This window comes from Mytilus californianus, unplaced genomic scaffold, assembly GCF_021869535.1.
Source record: "Mytilus californianus isolate M0D057914Y unplaced genomic scaffold, xbMytCali1.0.p SCAF_3, whole genome shotgun sequence".
Lineage (NCBI taxonomy): Eukaryota > Metazoa > Mollusca > Bivalvia > Mytilida > Mytilidae > Mytilus > Mytilus californianus.
In genome coordinates, this window is record NW_026262679.1 from 104,297,413 (window position 1) to 104,319,100 (window position 21,688).

A 21,688-nucleotide genomic window follows, 5' to 3' on the forward strand; every position below is an offset into this window, starting at 1 on the left:
ATAAAAGAGTTATGTGTGTCTTTTGTTGAAATTATCTAGGTTATGTTAACGCCTGTTTTGTCAGATCAAAATGTTGATTCTAGTTTTCTATTTCTGGAAAACTTGATATGTGTTGTCTATTTATTGGCGTTAAAAATTCCTAATCTGCATATGGTCATATGATTTTATCGTATACATGTTATTGTTAAGATATGAAAAATATACAGTAACTTACAACCATATTGTCCTTATTGGTTATCAGTGTTTCAATCGTAGAACTCTGACGCTTTACCTCATCCTGCAAAACGATTATGCTGAGATAAAAATATGCCGAAGTTATAACTAGACAGAATGAAAACACAACAAGTCCGTCTTTTAATTCCATTGCATTGCGAAAAAAAACCCTGTCACGTCATAAGCAACTATTAAACATTTACTCTTTGTCTTTAATCAATACTTCAAATATAAGTTACATAATACATGGATGTGATTGTGAATTGATCGGCCGATTTTTTAAACGCTATTCGATATCTTTATATAGGGAAAATTAAAAGCTATGTTTGTAACTTCTTTAGCTCTATCAGTCGGAGTAGCTGAATGGATTCTTCCTGAAGTGAAACGTTTCTTGAAAGCAGGTAAAAACGTCACTTGTGATTCGTTCAGTTAGAGTACTCTTCGTGATTGTAAATGCATTGTGCAGGTTTTTGGTGTGTTTTAGTTTTACGACATAGATAGGTATTTATAAGCGCAAATAGAGAGATTTGTGCGAACGTAAAACTGGTTTAACCCCACCACATTTTGTGTCTGTACCATGTAAGGCTATCTGAACAATGTGTTGTACGTTGTTGATTGTATCCGTTTGCATGTCTGTTTTTGTTGGAGGAGTCTGGTGTTGTTGGTTAATATATAGTCTGTTATCTTATGCGGTGCCTTTTTTTGCGATTCCTATTATCACTTTTTATGAAGTCACAACATATAAGTGGTTCAGCAATTATGTAAACAGCTGGGCATTATTCAAACCAGTAAAAAAATCTTTATTAAATAAATATGTATATATCTATATATTTATTCTTGTTTAACACAAACTTTTGAAACATCTACTTTACATGGTATAATCACAGGCGCTTCAGGCATGGTCCCCATATTTTTCTATATTGTGTAATATCGCATGGATAAGAACAAGAACATATTAAATAGTTGAATATAAGTTAGAATATTTAAAAAATATTTATTTTAAAAAATTCAAGCACAAACAAACAATACATCGAAAAAAAAAGGAGGATGAATTTGAAAATATTCAATAGTATCTTGATTACCTTTTATCTTTGTCTGGACTGTTACCATTTATGAATTCCAAAAATAGTAAAATCCTAAAATGGCTTTAATCGTTTTAAACATAATCATGTTTGTTCTATTGATAAACAAATATGATGATATACTATGGACATTTGAAGAAGAATAGTTACCTGTTAAATTGATAGATTTGACCTAGACCATTTTACACATATTCTTTTGGATTTGTTAGATATGATCCAATGCCTTACCGAGCACCTCATTACTATCTGAGTATAAGACAGCATGCAGCATTATTTATTTTTGAGTAAGGCCTTGACTTTGAGCTAAATATTAATTACAAGAACTCAAAATGAGTCCTTTTTAACGTTTTTGTAGTTTTGAATTAAACGCAAAACATTGAAGTCCTACATCAACTTTGCAAGACAAATGCTATCTGACTGTGAACATCTGAAGCCTTCATATAATAATATTATTATACAAAAGAATGAGCACAGCTACTGAAAGCAACACATATTACACCGTATTTAATCGTTTGCTATGCTTTCGGCGTAAAGGTCCATAACAGAGCGAACTTAAAAAAATGTTCGAAAAGCACATTTAATTAACACTAATAGAGAGGATGTATTTAATAATTACAGTATATTGTTGATGTAAGATGTCAGTTATATTTAATTTCACCAAATAATGTCAACATTAACATAAACTTTCTTATACCTCCATGTAATTCATTATTTGATAATTTGGTGATGCTATCAAAAGTTGTCATAGTCTTTGTTGAAATCACCAACAAACTTTAATTCGCACCTGCTTTCGTTCGTTTGAAAAATAACAAACGTAGTTTATCTATGTGTTTGTTTAAGTTTACGGTAAGGTTGTTTAAAAATCTTTAAGACATTGTAATGGGTTTCTTGTTTTCATTGAGTAACTGTGCTTTCTACAGATACTTCGTTTTAATTCTTTCTTATCTTAAATTCGCAATGTTCATGGTCCGTTTTTGTGCGGGATGTATAGGCTTGCAGCCACATTCTGTCAGAATTGTGCCTCGTGCGCGTTGAAGAACACTACAACAACTCTTTGATTGATCCTTGGGTGGACTGTTGCCAGGGAAAATGTCTTTCAAAACTTTTAACACACCTATTACATGCAATCTCTACGGCAGATGCAATCTGATCGGAGGAATGCTTATCGGTTTGACAGGTTGGTTAATATATTCCAATTTTCTCTTTTTACAGTACTCCTATGGTAATATTTTATATTTTTCACTTTGATAATATGAGAGGTTATGTGTTTTTGAAGTATGAAGTTAATACCTCATCACTTAGTAACAAAAATATCAATAAATCAAGTTATGTCTTCTTTCGTTTTCAAGAAAATTTCGTCAAAAATGGTATACTTCTTTAAAACTACAATTGGAAAGTCACAATATTTTAAGTTACATGTGATATCTTTGAGAGACGTTATAAGCGAGATTTGAACTAAATCTCCAGCTAAATTAATAAAGAGCACACGTTACTATTCAAATATCTGTTTTGACGACGATTGTGCTATTTCTAAGAATGAACAGGTCAAATAGTCAAGATTTTACATAATTTCGCCAAATAACCTTTTTTTTTAATTTGCTGTCATTTTATGGCTTTATATCGCGATAACCAATTTTAGTTTTTTAAACCAAAACTACAATGTTTTATTAATGTACATAGATTCAACATTTTGACTCTGAAAATCATAGATAGTTGGAAATATAATTGGTCAATAATGTCCCAAATCTTATGTTATCCTTTCTTTGTTATGTTGATGTTTACCTCTCCAACACAGAGACATAAGAAAGTAAAGGCTTTAACAATCATGTTCCGCTTAAATAATTAACATAAAAGTATGATGCATATTTCAGTGTCTTTGATATGTGTAACTGAATAAAACCTTAATCAACCCCATGTGGCATTCTCTTTAATTTCAAAGCCTTTCAGAGGAATGTAGTTAGATTCACCATAACAACACATGAGTTCACCTCCTTTTTTTTTTGGTGGGCTTCGTGTTGCTCAAAATTTGATTTGCTCTGTTCACTAAATATTGCTTGTTTTTATTCGTATGGCCATGGTATTGTTTGTCTTTCTTCGACTTATGTTTTTGAATGTCCTATTCGTATGTTCTCCCCTTTTTATAGCTCACCTGACCTTATGGAAGCTATTGCTATTTAATGACGACTTTTACCTATTTTGTCGTTTTTGCTATAGTCTTGGAACAATAATAGATTAAGCAGCAAAAATAATCAGCGTGTCAATTTCTTCAAATAAGTCAACATGAATTGAAATAGTCATACACTCTTATAAAAGTGACAGAAAAGGAAGGGAAAGAACGGGAACGTGAATAGTCAGTTGACTCCTTAAATGATTTAATGCCCATCAAAGACGTTGTTTATCCATTTTTGTTTGCTATTTTATGATTTAAAAAAAAACCTACTGCCGGTCACCTTATTTATTAGTTTTGAAAACATTGATCTTGTCGATCCTTTAGCTTTGAAATAGCTCCCAGTAACTGCGAGTACTCTTATATCGGTGCTTTGTGTCTGATGTTTTTATATTAGTTTTTTTTTGTTCTTCGTACCTATCTATTGCATGAGTTAAGCTATTTGCAACTACTTTTTACAGTTTGTGTTCGTGTTGTGATGACATTGTACCAGGTTAGGGGAGGGCTGAGCGCTCACAAACATGTTTAACCCCGCCACATTCTTTATGTACCTCCCCAAGCCATGGGCCTATAATTCAGTGGTTTTCTTTGATTCATGTCAATCATATTTGTTTTTCGTAAATAGTATTGTTATAAATAAGTCCTTTAGTTTTCTCTTGAATTACTTCACATTTTTCATGTCGGGGACTTTCAAAGCCGATTATACGTTATAATGAGTTTTCTCGATGATCTATAATTGCTTATATTCACGTCATTTGAACTGTGGTGGATAATGATCTCATTGGCAATCATAACACATCTTCTTGACAAAAAAAGATGCCTATCGCTGTTATGTTTACTCTATTTCATTGAGAGATAAATATATTTGACATATATATCTGGTCCATTTACGACTGGAGTTGAAATAGCATCCGATCAGTTTCAGATACTTATGATTCAGTCAGCAACCTTGTCATATATTTCATCTTAGTTTCTCGACCTCATGATATATTAGAAGTTTGAAAAGTGACCTATTCCGGTGGCTCATCCCTATCACTCATTACATAGTAAGTTGTTTCCCCGAAATTATTTAAATGCTGGAAAATTATTTCACTAATCTAGACACAATATTTATGAAAGGTAGATAGTATGAAAAACGATAATTATTAGTCAATGTTAACAATATTACCATTGTATTGAAATTATAGCAGTTTAAAGAAAATTAATATGTTTACATTTATTGATTAAATATATAGATTTAAATGTTCTGGTGGATAGCTATTGTGTAAAAAAAATCGAGCTCTATGTATATAGGTTTTCGATAAATTCCTTTTATTCTGTTTTATTATTTACGAATTCTTTGTACAAATGATAAATATTTCAACCTTTTGACATTTGAAGGTAAAGTTAAGGATGTTTTGTCTAGCTTGAGTATTCTTAATGTTGTATACAATGAGTTGTTTTGCATTCATTCGCATATCCCTTAGGATTTGAAATTTAAGGTTTCAATGATAATACATAATACATAATACTATGCTACTAATATATTCAATATTATATATTATCTCATAAATTATATGATAAATTCGACATTGTGGTGATAGTCGGGTGGGGTCTTGAAGAAATTAAAATGAAGGCACGGATTTCTCAGATACTGTTCATGGAAGGGAATTCCAACCCCAACGGTTGAGTATATGTTTAGCATGCAAGGTAACAATCCCGATGAAGACACATCACTCTGTCCAGAAACATTTTTTCTGACTCTAATATGCCCAGAATTTCCCCTTACAACAGAAAATGATTGATGTATTGTCAGAGGTAGAATCCCCCAAAGTAAAAAAAATCATACTCGCATACTTTTGTCATAAATATGGTTACTATACGTTAAAAATAAATTCATTCGTCTAAATTAAGTAACTATATTTTCATATCAACAACCAATTTAGACATGGACCACCTTTTTTCTTCTTTTTTTTTTTTTTTTGAGTTTCAGACTTTTATTTTATTAAATTGTCCTTAATATTTCCACTTTATGTGCTCTTATCCATTCAATCTACAATAGCTGTCGTATGTACGTGCTGCCCCTCTAGTAGCTCTACTCTTATTTGATACGAGTAGAAGGAATCACTTGTGAACTACATTTATCGTAAGATTGGTGTGTAAGAGCAAGAACATATAAAACGAGGGGAATAAATTGAAATATTAAAGAAACTTTTATAAAAAAAATCTTAAACAACATCTCATTTGGGTCTATTTAATAAGTACCTTTGTTTATAACATGTTAGATGTATACTTGAAGAAGGTGTCAGTATATGCTTCTGTTAAATGTATTTCTTTTTCTTTTTATGATGTTAGTAAAATCGTTATATTTTTCAACCCAGTTAATAAATAAAATAACTAGTTTTCATTTCAAGAGCATTTTAATTTACATATGACCGAAATCATTTATTTAAAATGCATACGAAGACTTATAATACATCATGTAGAGTCGATGTCACGGACGGTCCTGGATGTATTATTGTTACTTTTCCTTAGTTTTAATCATACTTGAATTATTGCGATATTAACACGTCCTTGAGGTTATATGGCTTAAAAACAGAGAAAAAGTACCTCATAATTAATTATGATGAGATGTTCGGTAGTATTTAGTAAACTAAAACAATTAACAATATTGCAGTCAAGGATTGAAGAAACAAAAAGAAAAATGCAAAATGTCCTTCCTTACGCTCTATGACAACAGCGGGGCATGATCGTATCCGTTGGTTTTAAATAAAATGAAAATGATACATATAAGGATGGAATGTACTTTGTTAAGACATGCAATTAGATACTTATATTCAATACGAGTAATTCATAACAGAACAGTGTCGGCTTATTCACAATTGGCTTTTTCACTCTATATATCCAGCTACTGGCCCAAGAAAAAAGTTCAGTCAGAACTGTACAAGTCTTGACACTCCTTCTCTGATCAATGATATAATTCCGGTATCACGTCGTCGATTACCGGTGTCTTCCAGGTTATTTATTCGCTCATGGATACGCTCTATTAACCCTGTAAACTTCCCGAGTTTCCTTAAATAAATTTCCAAATGTTTCAATTAAATGTCCTTTATTTTCCACAAGACTTTCTTTAACATCAAAATAACATGACTGAAGCCTTGTGATTGTATCCTTCAAATCTTGAATTTGTTTCATATTCTCTGTTTTCATTATTAAAATGGTCGTTTGTGCACCTTTTCTCTCTCCATTGCCTTTATATTCAACCCAGTCGATTCTACCTTGTTTATTAAAGACGACAAACTATCTCTTAGTTCAAAATAGGTTTCCACTGTATAATGTGTTCACCTGATTCAATCTTGTGTTTGATGGATACAACTAGTTCTTGTATTCCGAATTTCCATCTATGAAATTAAAAAATTTATTCTTCAGCTCATCCAACTTTAATTTTTGCTATTGTAATTCATCCTGCAATGTACGAACAGCACAGTAATTGAAGTATACATCTAATTGAGATAACTGACAACATATTTCATTTACTTTCCATATGACTTGATCTTTACTTTTTATCGTAAGACTTTAGAACACCTTCATTACAAGATAGTAATTAAAAAAAAATTTTGGAAAGGGACTGTTGATGCTATAGATCAAAAAGAAATAGTTTTATAAACGTGTTATTTTCATTCTAAAGCGCATATAATGACACGTGTTTCTCGAACATGCTTCTGTTCAAAATATATAATAGTTAAATGCATAAGGTAATATTTTCCTTTGTATTCCATTCATTTGATGTGTTTGAACTTTTGAGTTTGCCATTTGTTAAGGGACTTTCCGTTTTGAATTTTCCTTGAAATTCGTTTTCTTTTGTTACTTTACTTTTTCCTTGGGTAGAATTTTTTTTTTTATTTCAGAAGCGACATCGTCCATGTGTCAGTTATTTAAACAAATGAGACCGATTTCTGCGTGAACGAGATGTGGTTAAGAAACTTGTGAAACGAGATTACAATACTCACGTTTTATATTTGTTAAGACTGTGAAAAATCAACTTACAACTGTATTGTCCCTATTGGTTTTTAGTAAATCAATCGTTGAACTCTGGTGCTTAACTTCATCCTGCAGAATAAAAATGCTGTGATAGAAATAAGCCGTAGTTAAAACTAGACAAAATGAACACACTACAAGTCCATCTTTCAAATCCATCGTACTTGAATAAAATATACCTGTGACATCATAGCAACTATTATATAAGCTAAGTGTTGAATCTTATCTTAGTATTTATTCGATACAACTTTAGATATAGGATAAATAATCAATATCAAAGATAAGACTATTTGGTCAGATACATTTAATACATTTTATATGTTTCTGGTTTGTCAGAAAAAAGTAAAATAACAAAAATACCAAACTCTCTTATGTAGAAAATGGTAGATTAAACATGGTTTTATAGCTAGCTAAACATAGCTAGCAGAAAAGGTTCAAGATAAAGATTTTTATTATATATTATTTTTCAAACGAATAAATGACCGATGAACGAAATATGGACTAATTCCTGCTCAGAGGCAGGTTCTAAGAACGACCCTTCGGAATCGACCTCAGGTCATTCATGCCCCTATATCATTTTCACGAAAATGTCTACGTCATAGATATATGTACGTCCGACTCATTGGGCATGACAATTCAACCTTCGTTTTATAACCGTCGAATACCAGTACATTTGTCATGAAGGGATTATAAAGCATCCTCACCCCCGGGGTTCTTGAAAGGGTCATAACCCTTGGGCAAATTGTCTTCGTAGAATTTGAATGCGCTTCTGAATGCATGAACGAACAGCTTTAACCCATTAGATAAAGTGTCCAATTTAGGTTTATCTAACTCGCGTTTTGCCTATTTTCTGGCATAGTCTTCAACTGCATCCATCAGTTCCTGAAGTTCTTGCGATTGATGTGCTGTGGAATTCGGTTTTTCGGGCTTTTGGCTAACAAATCTGTAGGAATATATGTATTTGAAGACTTGAAAATATTGGAAGCAATAGGTTTGTTGTAGGTATTTGAAATGACAAGTATAGTTTTATTTTTAAAGTTATCAGGTATTGTTTTTTGCACAGATCTTTGGTGAAAAATATTACTAATATTTTGGCAGTCAAACTTTTCTTCACAAATTCTACATGATAAACGTCATCAACAACTTTGGAAGTAGTTGTTACTGATTTGAAAAGCCTACGGCTGGCAATGCCAATGATTATTGCAACCAACGTGTAACTAGCAAAAAACGCTTTGTACGCATAAATTAATAACGTGTTATTTTCTCGTACTAGCACTGGGTCAATATCACTGCTGGTGGAATGTTAGTCCCCGAGTGTATCACCTACTTAGAAGTCAGTTCTTCGGTACTGACATGATTTTTCAACAAACTTTTCTTACATTATCCGTTGATAAATTAAGAAATTATTAAGAAATTAAGTTTTCAACTCCCTTAGACAAAGTTGACCCTAGATGAATTTGACTATTTTACGGCCCTTTGGTCAAATAACTCTCCACGTGTTTTGGTCTTAAATATTATTGGCCTTTGTTTGGATTGAAACTTCTTGATGACGGTAAATCCAGATAAGCGCTTCGGCCGCAGCAAGGAATTTAAAAAGTGTGTTATTTTCATTCAGGAGAACAACTAAGATCTGCTGGGAAATTTAACAATCAGCATAAAATAAGAAAATGGCCCATGTCAAGAAGATCAGCAATGTTCCTAGCAATAAGTTAGCAATGATGTTGAATAATTGTAAAAGGGTTGTTTTTTGTGTAACATGCTGATACGTGTAAGAGGGTTGTCAATATAATCGAATCGAATTAAATGGCTGATTAGAATGTGAAGCACAAGTGTATGCCTGCTTTAACCTTTTTAAGTTATACGATGCCATGTCTGTTTGGGTTGCTCACCCAATTTGTCAATATAACGGAACTATAAACTACTGTCATACAAGTATAAGCTAGCTATAAAACCAGGTTTAACCCACTATTCTTTCCAGGAAATGCCTGTACCAAGTCAGGTATATGGCAGTTGTTTTTCACTTGTTTCGTTGATTGAAAGCGTTTGATTTTGTCAGTTTTTATGGACTTCCCCTTTTTTAATTTGCCTTTGAGTTCGGTATTTTTGTTATACTTTTTTCATTTAATGACCCGCCAAGAAAAACCGTTAATTGTCATTGGTGGTTGCAGTAGTTTTGCTGACGTTGTACCAAATGAAACTTTACTTCCTGAGATAACTTAACTGACTTATTTTGCAAAATGTATTTGATAGGTCGCGATCGTGTTCTGCATTCTAAAACAAGATCTGAAATATCTAATATTTTCTAATAGACTGAGACGAGACGATCGGATATTTTCCTTATGTCAAAAATGAAATGACAACAAATACAGATTAATACATGATATGTTCCATATCGCCCGGTTATCATTATAAAACTCTCATATAATCCTGAGGGCTATTCTAGGGTCTAAATTGGTTCGTGGGATGAAAACTAGCCGGTGTTGAAAAGACCATGTATTAAGGATGTAGTTAGGTGAAATTACAAAAATCTACAATTTAAAATTGATACTATAAGTCAGAAGAGCATTAGTAAAGGAACAAAATAAGCTAACCGTATTGATGGGTTTGGGAACTCCTTTTTGCGATATTTGATTTTTTTTTAAATTGCAGGAAAAGGCTACTCGGACTTTTACCTTATATTTAGCATTGGCATTATTTGGGTCTCAAATCGTAAGAAAAAAATCTAGAATCTGCTTAAATTTTGGTAATGACCTTTTTATGAGCTATTTAAGTCTTCCATGAAAGAGTGGGTAATATGGGGCAAAATATTTTACCCTGTATCGTAAGAAAAAAACCCAAGAAGTCCGATAATCGGACAAAATTCATGACCTGAGTACATCCTTAATATGTTTCTATTAAACATCCGATTCTAGATTCAAGGTAAGTGGAATGTCAAACTGAAATCTGATCGGTAATTTTTCAATCCGATAACCAAAAAAATATAGAAATGAATACCAATTTGCAAGTATTCATATTATGACTTTTCAGATTAATATTGAAAATCAGGGAATACATGTTATAACATTACTTATTTGTTCAAATCTTTAGTCAATCCAGGCAAAATATTCAATATAAATGGAAACACCCTACGTCATTTGCTTCTCTTCCAAAACCGTTATCATCCATCTGGAACGCTCACACCCAAACAATTGAAACACAAGTATGAATAAGACAGAACACGTAAAGAGCTATATGATAAAAAAGATCCTCCATAAAATAGTCATATTCATCTAAGGTCAACCTTGCCTGATAAGTTGTATATGTTTAGGTCATGATGCTGTCTAGTTTTCTTCGACTTATAGTTTTAAATTTGTTCCTTTTTATCTTCTCCATCCTTTGATATAAGCGAGATTTAGTTCTCTCCGATTGTTTTTTTTATAGATTAATACTTTATTCTGAAACACTCTGATTAAAACTATTGACTTTCACATAAGTTTTTTTCTAATTATTCTAGGAAGGGTCACAAAATTTATGAAAATGATATCTTTACATCATCAAATATCAGTATTAAATATTCAAACACGCAATTTGGTAATCAAACAGGTTCGTGTTTGTTTTTGTAGTATTCGAAATTCTTACTTTTGAAGTAGTCTATTTGTTATTGTTGGTTGCTATACAATGTGCAATATTAATGTTGTTTGTTTTATCGTAGTAGTTCTTGGTATTTGCTGCTATAGTAATTCTGGATCGTATACACTAAAACTTAGTATGTAATCTTGGTTTTTTTTTAAAGTCATATAATTCATGAACTATTTGTTATAATACCATATCTTATGATTCTCACATGGTATTCACTCATTTGTATGATACTATCTATATGTAGTTTAATTAGTGTTGAGTTTGCGATATCAACCAGTCATTTAATATTGACCAGTAACAATAAACGAAAAACATATATGATATACAACATCAAACGACAACCAATGAATTACAGGCTACGTACTGTGGACATGCACATTCAGAAATAATATCTGTATATATTCTACCTTTCGTCTTTGTATCCATGCAAATGACCGAAAACTATATGCATTGCAATTGCAAATTATTTTGTTTACATATTCATACATTTGCTTATTTGTTAAATTGTAAATGCAAATTTCAAAGAACTTCTTAGTATGTTTGTGAGGATAAAAGGAACAGGTATTTATATTATTTTATTTAGAAATTCGTATTTTGTAGAAAATTAAAAGCACCAGCCTAACAACACGAATCTACATTCATTTTCAATGTTTTACCATGTTTCAAAAAATCACAGGACAGATATATATTTTCAGCACAAGATATAATTCAACCAAATGCCATGTGAATCATTCCTTTAAAGAGGTAACAAAGTAATTTGGAACTTGTGATTGCATTCATTTTATACACTGTTGTAAGATTTACATATCTTATTTGTGTTGTTCAACTTTAATTATAAGTTCACTCTTACATGGTGTCTTCATAATCTAATACAACTACATGATTGTATGTATTTCCGTTAGTACTAATATCTATATATATGCATCAAATAAATACACACACGTACACATGATTTCATAAAAATTTCTTACGTTTTATATGTACATTCCTTTCTTTTCATTTGTGCTGTTGTGACAAAACCATCTGAAGTTTTTTTTTAAATAAATCTTTACTCAATGGAAATTAGATAAAATTTATACAAAAATAAGTGAATTTTAAATCATTTTTCCCTGTACTGGTATGGGAGAACATAAGGAGACATTTTTAGCATTGCAGCTTCTTTTACTTTTCAAATAATCCTGGGAGTTTGACAAATTGTTAAAATTGATAAAGTTTGGACGAATAATAATAAGAATTATTTTCATAGTACAGGTGTATACACAGCTCCAAAACCAGGGGTGTACCAGTTCTCATGCACCGTAATGACACCACGTAATAAATACCTTAAGGTATACCTATGGAAAAATGACACACACATAGAAGCTGTTTTTTCCTTGTCAGAATGGCAATTACATGAAAACTCTAAATATGTTATTAGAACTGAAGAAAGGTGACTAAGTATACATCAAGCAATGGGGATCAGGGGGACACATATTATCTTATTCGATTAATTAAATGTATAAGAATACAGAGGAGATTAAAATGAATAAACAGATGTTGTCTTTTTTTCTTCATGTTTTTATTTAATGTCAAAGCATTTTCAGGCAGACGTTACAGCTGATGCTACTCATGGCTAACAATCCGTCGTTTCAGTATTATATTCATGTGTTGTTTAAAATATTTTCACAATGAAAAATCAAGGCATTGTGATTTTTTTTGATAAAGTCTTAACAATGGGCATTTTTAAAAGGTTAAAACAGTTTTTGAAGGAGATTCATAACAGCTTAGACATGAGCACCTAATATGTTGTTATTATTACCGAACTATAAACTTTTGTCGTGCATGTCACTGGCTACCGTTAACAATGATTTCGCGAAATAACAGAAGCTCAACTGGGATATACATTATTACAATATATACACATTTTTTTGGTAATACAGATTATGGGATATTGTTTTAAACATCATTAATATATCACATCAAAAAGTTTGAATAACTAATATTCAACGGAAATATCCTCAAATATATTTTTTGCACATGTTGCTTTTGAAAATATTTGAACATTTAATAATAACTCAAGATCAATTTTCATCTAAGATTTTTTATTTGCAAAGAGAAACCCGAGCTTTCATTAAAATCATTATAGTTCTCTGGACTTGATACTTTTGTACACGGAACAATTTTGAATTTGCAGTGAAGACACCAAAGCTCAGATTTTATTGAATATTCAAGTATCATGCTAACAAAATTTAACTCATGGAATAGCATATGAATCCGGACGTTTAGGTGCAAAATCTACGTTGATGTTTTCAGTGAACTTCAATCGCGGCCCGTAATTTTTAACGAGTTTCGTTGTAGAAATAACTATGTATTTAATGGACAGTAGCTATGGTTTTAATTGCTGTAGATTATTAATAAGGGGTGTCTGGTATAAGCCAATGAGACCCAGCAACAGTAATAACCAAAAAAGACATCTATAAATAATCATAATTCCAAGTCGACGAAGACAAAATACAGAAAAGGAAATGTTAAAATGGTCAAACTGAAACGTTATTGCTTTAAATGCAGCTGTCCCGTTTGTTTGAAGTCAGTATGGGAATGATCAGAACAATCGAGTTGGATATTATATAAGGTCATATATCAAACGCACAATACAAACACCATGTCTTTTGTCCAGTACTTGTCGACTTGGCCTAAACATTTCCTTTGTTTTTGGTTCAATACATTTCTCGCGTGAAAACAATGCCTTTTGTATCTTTGCAAAAAAATTCACCCCCTTATTGACATATACTCTATATCATATTTTTGTGCAGATTTAAGGTAATAATTTTCTAATTATTTGGTTTTTGTTGAGTTACTTTTCTTTCTACAGATGATTCTATTTAAGGTAGCACACCAGTCTACTTCTTGCAGATTTGCGATGATCATATTGAAATAGCTATAACTTTGCTATTTTAAAAGATATTATAACATATGCAGTATCGTTTTGAAGGAGATATAGTCAAGGTGAAGAAGCATTCAAGAGAATTTGGTAAAACCACCTGACCTGCATGTTTCTAAATGACTATATTTGGAAGAAAATCAATACCATTTGTATAAGAAAATTAGCGTTGTCAGTTTAAGAGATACTAAATGTATGCTACAAAACCGTGTCTCAAATTTTATATCAGGTCCAGTTAAAAATTTGAATATTTTGGATCTATAAGGTTAATCGAACAAAACAAGATCCAGCCATTATTCTACAAAAAGACATGATATTAGAAATCTGCGACGCAGTTTTGTAGCTTTTATCATGTGCTTAATTATGCAAAATAATACTACTTGGATGCTGCAAACCTGAAAGTGTTACTTAGTAAATATGAAAATAGAAAGGTATGAAAAATATTCAAATTTTCCCCAATATCGCACGTTTTTAATATTTCCTTATTCTTCATATGAATAGATAAAGGCAACAGTAGTATACCGCTGTCCAATGATCATAAATCGATTAAGCGAAAACAAATTCGGGTTACAAACTAAAACCGAGGGAAACACATCAACTATAAGAGGAAAACAACGGAACAACAGAAATACTGAACTGCAACAAAAACAAACGCCAACATACATAGAAACGGACTATTTGATAACAACTGCCATATTCCTGACTTGGTACAGGACATTTAAAGACAAAATGGTAGGTTGAATCTGGTTTTATGGCTAGCCAAACCTCCCACTTATATGGCAATGTTAAAAATACCGCTAAAATTACAACACTACGTGACAGGAATACAGTACAAACAAACGCAGGAACACTCAGCACAGAGAAATACATAAATAAATAATATAATAGTACATTACAACATGTAAACCGCAGAATAACAACGGACACCTTCAATGAATTTACGACAGCACACTAGGACACCACAAACGAAGTATAAACTGCGCGTCACATGAATGGATCAACGCAACAAAAAGTAACGTATTTTATGTGACGTTTATATTATCACAGGTAAATTTCTAAAAAATGAAATAGATTTGTTTTATTGACACGTTAAAGAATATTAAATTTGGATTGAGTTTGAAATGGTGTTATTTTATGTATTTTCAAACCATGACAAGAATATTAAAATGGAATTGTGTTTGTAAAAGTGTTAATATTTGTATTTTCTAACCATATCGGTTTTTCTTCTAAAACAAAACTGTGTATGAACAAAAAAATCCTGTGCATATAGCTGCTTTAAAATTAAAAATGATATAAATGAAATAGCTGATTTTTTATCTTAACTTTTGCATACATATCGGGGCAAGATCATGTAAGACCAAACAGTAAACACGCCTGAAAACAAACAACATAAAACAAAAAAACTGTAGACGAACCACGACTATACTGACAAATAAGACATATGTGAAATGTTATAACAGTGTGTTTAAGCAGTAGCTCATCGATTATTCTTTCTTTTAGTATTATCTTAGCAGACAACAAAAAAATGAAAACAGCACATTATGAATTTCTTGTGTCCGAAGCGTTTTTCTGGATAAACCTTCATCAGGAACGCTCAAAGCCGAAAATTTGAAAGCCGATGATGTATAAGAACAAAACAGTTGAAGAGCTATTTGACGTTCCCCTCTCAAAATAAAAGAAAAGAAACCCAGCCAAATCCATCCAAGGTAAACTTTGCCTGAGGGAGTAGAAACCTTAGTTTCTTAATAATTTCAAAATTTATAAACGGACAATTTAAGAAAGGTTTGTCATAAACCATGTGAGCACCGAAGTACTGACTACTGAGCTGATGATACCCTCGGGAACTAATAGTCCACCAGCAGCGCTGAAAAACTGAAAACACGTTATTAAAAAAAGGTACACATTTTAAAAAAATAAACAGCATTTTCAAAAAAATATCATATTCTCTTCGATTTTCTTCTTGCAATGCTCGTAGTCCATATGGTTGTGCCGGAGGCTAAAACGCTTAGCCTATGCTTTCGAACATTTTATGCAATTACGTCTGATCGATGCCTCGTGTAGGGGGAATGTCACGAAAATTGCATTATTAGATTGTATATTATATATCCATATTGATTTTATTTAAGATGGTATACATTAAAATTTTGAACATTTGTTATTGCCTATTCTTGAAAACCTACCGTTGAACATTAGGGAAAGTCATAAACATGATAAATGCTACGCTAAATATCACACGAACTTTTAATGAAAAGTACGTAATAAATATAAGGAACTAATACGGTTTCAGTTTTGTGTTGATTTCATAAAATTGACAGTTTCCATAAATTGTTATAGATATTAAAAAGAAAAATGCCTTTCAAAACACAAGGGAAATCTAGAAATTGGCTCTGTCAAAATCCTAGATGCTTTTTTTCTAATTTTGTAATGGTCTAATTTGGTATGACTCATTCACTAAGGACATCCGGCTAAACATCCGTGGGAAGAATAACAATATTTTAATTATAATATCAAATGAAGAATAATAGAAACATGTTTGAAATACCTCATTATGATTTTTTGTTCTTGTTTAAGCTATTACAATAGAGATTTTGAAGTCGTAACCAATTGTTTTAGTTCCAACTGAACAAAACAAAACAAAACACACTTCACACAAACGATCGTACCTGTAAACGACAACACCTTATGCTGTCCTGCGCTAAACATTTATTTTTTTCTAAAACTTAAAAAAAATTACATTTATAGTTTAAGATTTTTTTGAGTAACAGTTCAAAAAGCGATAAACTGGTGATGTTTGATTTCAAATGTAATGGAATGTCTGAAGAGTCAACGGTTAATTGAATCAGAATGAGTGACCTATCACGCAGCCGAGGAAAGCAAGTCTAACCTACTCATTGGTGAACTAAATTAAGACAATCTGTTTTGATTATGTTTTTATATACAGCCTCGTTGGTCTCATGCTAGCGCATACTCAATACCGATTTTGGTGTACACTCCACATTTGAATCAACTCGACATCAAAAGTTTAGAAAACAAAAATATTTTAGTATAACCATAACAACTCCTATGGACTGGTCGTCTCTTAAAAAATCCGGACTCATTTTGGAAAAAAATACCCTTTTCGAAAGACATAGGGTGACTTTACTTAAAAGTTCATAGATACCAGGTATCTTGAACTGTATTGATATTGTCCTGTAGAAGAAGTAATTTCATGTTTAACGTGCACGCAATTCTGTAAGAGTACCTACTTGATAATAACATTAATGGTACCAATGTTACTGCACATATGCGCATTTCGACAATAAATGTTTATTCAGTTATGCTCGAGGCAAAATTTTCAAAAAACAAAGCTATAACTATCGTGTTTCCGTTCATATGAAATAGCAAGAGGTCAGGTTAAGAGTATAATAAAAACTAAATCTTCGTCAAGGTACATTTATTTTGATAAATACTTATACAGTGATGGATAGAATTTTATATTTCAATATTTCAACACAGAAAATAACTTAAAGAATAAACAGACTGAAAAGATACCAATCAGATACCATAGGTCGAAGAAAAAGAGTCACATTACTAGAAATAAAAGAACGAAAATACAAATAACTGTTTATAAAAACAACACAGAAAACAAAAGCTTGAGCAACAAGGAAATCTCCAAAATCCAGGGGAAGTGACTCACATGTTAATTTATACTCCAATAGTGGCACCTGTCGTGCTGATCATGGAAAATAAAATTAATCGGTGATAAGTCACATTTTGTATTGTCATAATTGTGGAAAAAAAATTTGCGAGATTTTGCTTACGACTATTGAAACAAATCTGTTATGTTTTCATAGTTCTATTACGTTCCGTAATTGACCCTCTTACTAGTCCCGACACGCGTATGACAATCTTTCGTTAATGGTTTGCATCATTATATTTAAAGAAGTTCATTGGAAATCTAAACAAAATGTCTGCTGTCCATCCAGGCCCAAACGTTACAACTGGTGACAAGCAGTGGATGAACACCGTAATATATGCAAAACCATGAAGGAATATTGCATGAACATAAAGTAAATTCAGCATTAACAATTAAAAACGAAAGTTCTGATCGAAAGCAGAATCGAAAGGCTCGATTTGTCAATATCTGAGAAAAACATTTCAACTATAATGGCACCATCCGGTTTAATTGGCAGACCGTGGTCATTATTCGAAGAGCGATTTGACCAATATTTTGAAGCAATCGACATAGATAATACCAAATAGGTTGCATCACTTCATAGTTTGATCGAGGGAAGAACTATTATTGCTAAGAGATATCAAATTTGCTGATAAACCATTCGCAAATACGTACAATGCACTTGTTCAGTTATCAAATAAATATTTATCGGCCAAATCCTTGATCATTGCCCAACGATAATGGTTTAAAAAACGGCCAAAACAGAGATGATACCTTTCATGAATATGTTCGACAACTGCGAACACTGTCCAAAATATTGTGAATTCAATTCATGGTTAAACGAAAAATTAAGACAAAATTGTGTGTAGTCTCAAAATGTCCAAACCCAAATAAAACTATTAACACATATTTGACGTATGAAAAAACTTTTAAAATTGCAGTAGCAATTTAAACTGCTGCGAAAGATTCTTCGGAACTGTAAGAGAGTATCCAAGTTGAATAGGCACATGCAATCAAAGCGTACAAAAGAAAATGTTTAACACAGAACAATGCAAGTAACCCCAGATCGTGTTACCGCTGCAATTGGAAATAATCAACAGAAAAGAGGGACGAAAGATACCAGAGGAACAGTCAAACTCATAGATCGAAAACAAACTGACAACGATATGGCCCAAAATAAAAAGACAAACAGACAAATAATGGTACAGATGACACAACATAGAAAACAGCAGCTTAAAGGGGCGAATTGCCATGGTTGCAATAAGAAGAGACACATAGTTAAGAGAGAGGCGAAGGATAACAAAGGGATATTCAACTTCATAAGTCGAAAACAAGCTGACAATGACTTGGCAAAAACAAAATGGATCAAAAGACAAACAACAGTACACGAAATGTAATATAGAAAACTAAAGACTGAGCAACACAAACCCACCAAAAACTAGAGGTGATCTCAGTTGCAAAGCAGATCGTGCTCCAAATGTGACACCCGTCATGTTACTCCCATAAAATATGTTAATAAGCCATATCAAGTTATTTTGTATCACGCAATAGTATACTAGTATTGTAATTGGCATTTATCTAACTCTAAAACATCACTAAATTCCTAAATCGTCGGTCATGTAAATTTTCTTACCCAGACACTTGACCGAATGTGAAATTCAGAAAAGTTTTTTTATGACAAAATAAAGACAAGGCTGTTAACGGTATAAACATCACAGACATTTAAAAAAATAAAAAGCATAAAGAACCACATTGAATTTATAACGACAATTTACAAATCAAAATAGTAAATCCTTACATTTTAATTGGGAAGAAACTGGGTCTTATACATGTTCAGACGGTTAAGTGATAGTTAGAACATTATAAGCAAATAATACAAAGCAATCTCTGTAGAACTCCAGGTGGAAGGTGTAAACCTGAGAACGGAATTTCACATTGGGTCTGTTGTTTCAATGATAGACAATAAGGATTTTGTCAAGTTCTTTCAAATTGAAAAAAATAAAATAAAAATTGATTGATCATTAAAAAAATACCCTGCAGATGATTTGAAGTCACTTTGCGAGATTACTGTAAATGTTAAATACAGAAAAAATGTACAAGTTAAAACTGTACGTAGTCGAAAAGAGAGAATAGCTAAAAGAAATTCCGTTGGACTGGAATGGTATTGAGTCGATTGTAGACAAGATGATTCCAAAGCACTCTTCGAGGCTGATATCGCACTAAACAAACTCAAAGTTGTTTTTACGATACACTTGGTGAAGTGAAGGGAAAAACGGCAAAATGTAGCTTCAAAGTATTCAGTCAACCAAAATAAATAAAGCAAGCTTATGTCCTGTGAAATAAAGTTGAAAATTAATTAGACTGATTATTACAAAAAACAAGTAATTTTGAATGGGTTACACCAATTGTTCCCGTAAATTAAGAAGTCCGAATTAGCTGACATTTAAAAGTCACTGTCTTCCCAGTACCAGTACCCAAAAACAGAGGATAAATTTGCAAAACAGTCCAGCGGGTAGCACTTTACAAAGCGTGATTTGACTCAGGCAAATTGAAAACGAACTTCCGGTGCACGAGCACGACTAGGAAGTGGTAACTATAAACACACTGGGGAGATAGATCATATATTCAGTTTCGTAAACACTATGCAATGGCGATGCATCATATTATCTATAGACGTACTTTAAGCGGCAACAAGACGTCTTAATGTGAATAGTTACTACAACTAAATATAATAATACTTATAATTATTATTATAATACAAAAAATATGACATGAAAAAAAAATCCCGAGACTGATACTTCATGTACTACACTGAGTTCTGCACCGTGTTTGGATAGTTAACATCATTAATAACTATGAAAAATCGTTCGTTTAATATATTTTATATTTAGAATTTTGTAAAATCGCTATTTTCTTTTATACCACTCATCAGACAGAATGTACTTGGGCACAATTTTAACAATGTTTCTTCACGTATGCAGAAACAAAAGCTAATGTTACTTTATAATGGACGAAATACCATAGGGAACAATTGTGATAACTTGCGTTTATTCCAGAGATAACAAATGATCGTTTTCTTATCTTCAATCGAATTCAGTCAATCTATTCCATTAAAATGTATTATCTGATCATAGCTCGTAAAGTGCAATGAAGTTAAAAATTAACTTGTCTACGTATATTGTTTATTTATAGAGCGGTATGGACTCCAACTGCAAAAAGAAAGTAGCTAAAACTGTCGGAGAGTCTTGCAAACGTATAAATGTGCATGTCGAATACTTTTTAAGAAAAAAATATTTTATGGACTATTATAAAATCAATGCAACAAAATAATTGTAAAGAATTTAGTAAAGTGAGCGCAAATTTTAAAACAATACATCCATCCCCACTGTTTAGAATAATTATTTGTAGATGAGTAATCATTTTATAAGTTCCTGCAAAAAGTCCAACTATACCTCTTTATTATCATGACTTAAACAACAGAACAATTACTATCTTTACTCATTTGAAAAAAAGTTCTTAGAAACATTTCTTTAAGTTCAAAGGACATAATTCCGTGTGAAATTTGTTATTTAGAATAAAAACTTATAAATCAGATGAGTATCTCTTTCGGCCCAACACTTATATTGATAAAAACTACCAATTTCCAAATTAAACGAAGTCCAAAAGTACTTAGCTGTAAAAGAACTACAATTTTAAAGTGATCACATACTAACTAAAATGAAGAACTAAAGGAACATAGGAGAGAACAGTTGAACAGGTAAAGACTAGGGGAGCAAGAACATAATAGGCACTTGGTTGTTCTTGAGCATTATTTCCATTAAAGATGTATCATTGTTACAAATCTTAATGTACCTTACACAAATTGGAAAGAAATAATACTGGATGGATATGTAAAGAAAAAAAACATGTGAAGTTCCAGAAAATAACCAGCATATTAAAGGTTCCTCACATTTACTTGTTCTTCAGCATGACTGTTGCTTGGATGTCTTCAACCAATTACACAAGCGATCAAATTT

General features: G+C 31.9%; 1 long non-coding RNA gene across 1 annotated transcript; it reads left to right on the forward strand.

Moving 5' to 3' along the window:
* Positions 1-11,702: 11,702 nt before the first annotated feature.
* Positions 11,703-15,319, forward strand: LOC127733598 (uncharacterized). Its single transcript, XR_007997136.1, has 2 exons — positions 11,703-11,841; positions 13,949-15,319. It is a non-coding gene; the product is annotated as an uncharacterized LOC127733598 (long non-coding RNA).
* Positions 15,320-21,688: the final 6,369 nt, after the last annotated feature.